Here is a 5459-nt window from a genome sequence, read left to right on the forward strand (position 1 = left end):
TTTTCCGCGCTCTTGTCCATCTCCATTTCCATTTCCTTTCGTGCAATGCATGACGGTCCATATTGCTCGGTTAGTGACCATCAGCTGTACACTACTTTTCTCGGTGCATTGTGGGATATTTTGAGTGCACTACACAGGGTGTAACATTTGTAACTTAACATTCGGACACCCCTACAAAATGGCATGCACCCTATATAGTGCACTATATAGGGCATAGGAAGTGATTTTGGACACAGCCAAGAAGGAATAGTATGCAAGTCTGTACTTGCGTACTATTCCTTCTGTGCCTGCGCACAACGACATTCCTACTGTGCACCATTTTTGATCACCGTTTTATTTTTCCTTTGCTTCTAAATATTGCTTTAAATTAAAAGTTGATTTAAAAGAAAAGAAAAAGGGAGAAAAAGTCGCTTTAAATTAAATGTCACTTTAAAAGCACAAAAAAGAAAAAATAATAAAAAATAACTTTAAAAAAATTAAAACATTTAATTAAAAAAATAAGTGATATAAAATAAATACATTTTAAAAATTAAAAATAAATTTAAAAAATAAATTAGAATATTAAATGAATTATTATTTATATTTTTTCTTCTTTTTGTTTCCACTTTTATTTTGTTTTTATTTTTTTTTATTGATTTAGTTTTGTAAGTTGACACTCTTACTACTCCATATTTGGTGAAACAAACTATAACTAAAAGATCACATGATTAACCTGACTTGCACTGCAAAGGTGGGCTTTAATAAGACATGGCACAAGTAAAATTCAACCATGATAGAGTTTTGTTTGCTTCTAACTTGTGCTGTCTCCCTGGCCTTGTTGCGTCACCGACCGCGTCAGTAGATTGGACTGGTGCAGAGTCCAGGAAAACTCTGATTTGTGTTTTTTACTAAAATTTGGACTATAAGCGCATCACTTGCCACCGTGTCTTGTTTGCATAACTTTGGTCCACACTTGCCAGATGCTCTGCTGTAAGAAGGCTGCTATGGAGGTGTTCATTCAGTCCCTACATGAAATCCATGTGGAGAACCTGGAGCTTCCCATCACTGGCAGGTATTCATACCTGAGCTACTGACAGCTATTTAGCATGTCAAACAGGGCAGAAAAATGTTTGAAACATGGGTATAAATGAAACCTTCACTTGCAATGTAAGTTAATGTTATCCACTGCTTGGCTGATAAAAGCAGTTCATCAGTTTGAAAGCTAGTCGTCCTGCTAGTTAATTAGCCACCTAGCAATATGGCCAGTTTGTTAGCTAGCAGGTGTAGGTAGATGAGAGTTGGTAACACACCAATAAAGTAATGTAAGGTTAGCGAAATTTACAGTTTGAAACACATCTTTGCTAGATTATAAAATATGTGACTGGAAAGAATTAAAAATTCTGTCCATGTGTGATGATAATTTACCAATTTAGCCAATTATGACACAATAACATGTTTTTATTGTTATTTTGCGACCTGTTGCCATATTTTGGTCATTCCTTCAAGAGAGGTTGCTTCTGTAATTCATCAATACAGACAAAAGCGTCACTGCTGCAAATCTATTAAATAAAAAAGTCTGACATCACAGAAAAATATTTTGACTTTAGTAAATGTATCAGACTTTTACAGTAAAATATGAACGAGCTGTGATTGAGCTCAGGATTGAACTATGGAACATAATATTTACCTGTAGCTTACGAACTATGTGTGACAGCTCACCAGTGTTATTTACCATTAGATCCTGTTTAACCTTGTCTCCATGCTGGGGATCATAAATAAAAAGCAATTAAGTTTCTGCTGTGTTTTGTTGTGTTATGTGCGTAAATGCACTTTGAAGATGCTCATATGGATCCTGCCGTATTTTGATGCTGCAGGTTTTTGATAAATTCTGACGAAAGATTCCTTCTTTGAGGTCTGTGTTTGTCGCCTCCGTCTATTCAAGGTGCAAACTGTGTCTTTTGCGCTGTCTGAGATGTTTATGGATGAGATGCACGGCCGAATGACTGCTGCTATGAATAGTTATTACATGCCTCTGTTTGGGCCAGAGGACACCTAGGAGGAGCATCCCTGCTCGAGCTTGTGTGGTGACCCTCATTAGAAGTGCTTTCTCATCCCTCAGAATGGCTTTAATCATGTCTTTGGGGACATTTCATTTCAACATGTACAGCCTAATATGAATTAAACATTAAATGTGACTAAATAATGAGACGTTTGTTTCTAATTTCTTCCAAATTTAGAAAAACTTCTATTAAAAAGATTTAAAATTTTCTTAGTGCTGTTTATCTCCCCAGCAAGTGCTGTCTTTCTGAATGCTTATACCAATAGTGATGTGTTTTTGTACCAAGGGGCATCCAGCAAGGCAATAAATTAGTTGTGGGGTTTTTAACTAAAATATTTTTTTGTTTGTTTGTTTTTCATTAAGGGATGTGATGGATCTGTAACTGGTTTTTGGGCACATTTGGAAAATCTGGACATGTCAGTTTAGTATACTCGCTGGGACCAAATGTCAGATGCTTTGTAAAATACACAACAGCTTTTCTGAACAAAAATCAACTAACATACATGAGTCAAGGTTAGGGGAGCAAATATTTTCCTTAAATGCAATAACCTAATACCACGTTTGACAATATTTTTGGATTTATATGAACACTATTAATAAGATGCTTTAAACAGTCACCAGTTTTGTTCATACGAACCATCAGTCCTGCAGAACTTAATTTACCAGATTGTGTCATTAACCTTATGGGGTGTCTGTCTCATGACCAACAACAAAAGGTGCAGAGATGTTGTGTGTCTTTCTAAGTCCTGCTCGCCTAACCTGGAACTTTTAACCATCAAATGCTGGCCTCTCTACCTCCCTTGGGAATTCACCTCCATTATTTTCAGTGCCGTCTACATCCACCCGCAGGTGGACACTGCATTAGCTGAGCTACATGAGGCTATATCCAGCTACCAGGCTAACCACCGGGAGGCAGCCCTCATCGTGGTATTTTAACAGTGCCAAATTGAAGAAGGCGATGTCAGAACTCCACCAGCATATAGCCTTCCCCACCAGAGGAGGCAGAACTTTGGACCACTGTTATTCTCCCTTCAGAGACGGCTATGCAGCAAAGACACAACCACCATTTGGCAGGTCAGACCACGCCTCCATTCTCCTTCTGCCCAGGTACAAGCAGCGGCTGAAGCGGGCAGCCCCGGTGGAGAGAGAAGTGACGTGTTGGTCTGACCAATCAGAGGCCGCCCTGCAGGACGCCTTGGAGACAGCGGACTGGGACATGTTCCAACACAGCTCCGGTGATGACGTCAGTTTGTGGGAGGCGGTTGTGGGATTTATTGGGAAACTAGTGGAGGACACTATCCCCAAAAGAACCATCAGGGAGTTCCCCAGTCAGAAGCCATGGATGAACAAAGGCATCCGCGACACTCTGAAGTCCGGCACCGCAGCCTACAACACAGGACTCGCTACCGGAGACATGGGACTGTACCGCGCCGCTACGTACAGCGTCTGCAGAGCCATGAGGGAGGCCAAGCAGAGGTACGGGGAGAAGCTGGAGTCACAGCTGCAGCAAAGGGACATCAGGGGACTGTGGCAGGGACTATGAACAGTGACGGACTACAAAGCAACACCGATGCCCATGGTGAGTGCTGACATCTTTCTGGCCGACGAACTCAACAATTTTTATGCACGCTTCGAGGCTCCCAGGCGAGAGGCGCGCATCCTGCCCGGCAGAGAGGAGGAGAGACGCATTGTGACGGAGCATGACGTGAGGCAAATGTTTCAGTGCGTGAATGCCAGGAAAGCTGCAGGACCTGACAGTATAACTGGCCGTGTCCTGAAAACCTGTGCCAACCAGCTTGCACCGGTGTTCACAGAAATATTCAACCTCTCGCTCTCCCAGTGCATCATCCCCAGGTGCTTTAAACAGTCTGTGATTGTTCCTGTCCCCAAGCAAGCTACGCCCAGCTGTCTTAACGACTACCGGCCCATTGCCCTCACCTCTGTGGTGATGAAATGTTTTGAAAGACTGGTCAAAAACTTCATCACCTCCTCCCTACCTGCCTCCCTGGACCCCCTACAGTTTGCACACTAGCCAAACAGATCCACAGACGACGCCATAAATTATCTGCTTCACACAGCCCTGGCCCACCTGGACACTAGGAAGGGGAATTATGTGAGAATGCTCTTCGTGGACTTCAGTTCAGCGTTCAACACCATAATCCCCTCCAGACTGGTCACTAAGCTGCAGGACCTCGGACTCACCTCCTCCCTGTGCAGGTGGGTCTATAGCTTTTTGACCAGCAGACCACAGGTGGTTCGAGTGGGGAACCACCTGTCCCCCTCACACACCCTGAACATCAGTGCCCCCCAGGGCTGTGTGCTCAGCCCTCTGCTGTACACCAATGACTGCCTGTCCACCTCAGACTCTAACACTATCATTAAGTTTGCTGACGACACAGCAGTGGTGGGTCTGATCTCTAACAACAACGAGGAGGACTATCTGATGGAGATCACCCACCTGGAGGACTGGTGCAGAGACAACAGCCTCCTCCTGAACGTCAGCATGACTAAAGAGCTGATTGTGGACAACAGCAATAAGCAGCAGAGGGCATACCACCCACTCAGGATCAGCGGGACAGAGGTGGAGCGAGTGGAGAGCTTCAAGTACCTGGGTGTTAACATCACGCAAGACCTGACGTGGTCCTGTCACATCAACACCCTGGTGAAGAAGGCTCGACAGCGTCTCTACTTCCTCCAACGACTGAGGGACTTTAAGCTCCCTCTCAAGGTGCTCAGGACCTTTTACACCTGCACTATTGAGAGTTTTGTTTTGGCTGGGAGAATCACCACCTGGATGGGCAGCAGGACTTCTTAGCCCTGAGGAGGGTGGTCCGTTCAGCTGAGCGCACTATCAGAACCAACCCTCCCCAACCTGCAGGACATTTACACGAAACGATGCAGGTTAAAGGCCAGGAAGATTGTGAGTGACCCCACCCACCCCAGCCACAGACTGTTCTCTCTGCTGCCGTCAGGGCGGCGCTACCGCTGCCTGAAGGCAAACACAGAGAGGATGAGGAGGAGTTTCTTCCCTCAGGCAGTCCGCCTGCTGAACCTCAAACAATTGACAATCAAACTGGTCACTTGCACTTTCATCTTTATACATACACTTATTTATAGTATTATTTCCTTATTTAGTCCTAGTGTTGTAGCCGAGACCACCTAAACCGAGACCAAGACATTCAATTCAATTCAATTCAATTTTATTTGTATAGCGCATATTTATAACAACAGTCATCTCATAGCGCTTCACAAAGGCAGAGACAGAAACACCCAGCAATCCAAAACATTTGCATTCCCTATAAGCTTCAGCAGTCCGCAAGCAGTCCGCAACAGTGGGAAGGAACCGAAAACCGAAAATATGGCCGAGACCACAGTGTATCAAGACCGAGACAAGACCAAGACTTTGAGGGGTCGAGACCGA

The sequence above is a fragment of the Stegastes partitus genome, unplaced genomic scaffold (assembly GCF_000690725.1).
Source record: "Stegastes partitus isolate 25-593 unplaced genomic scaffold, Stegastes_partitus-1.0.2 Scaffold183, whole genome shotgun sequence".
Lineage (NCBI taxonomy): Eukaryota > Metazoa > Chordata > Actinopteri > Pomacentridae > Stegastes > Stegastes partitus.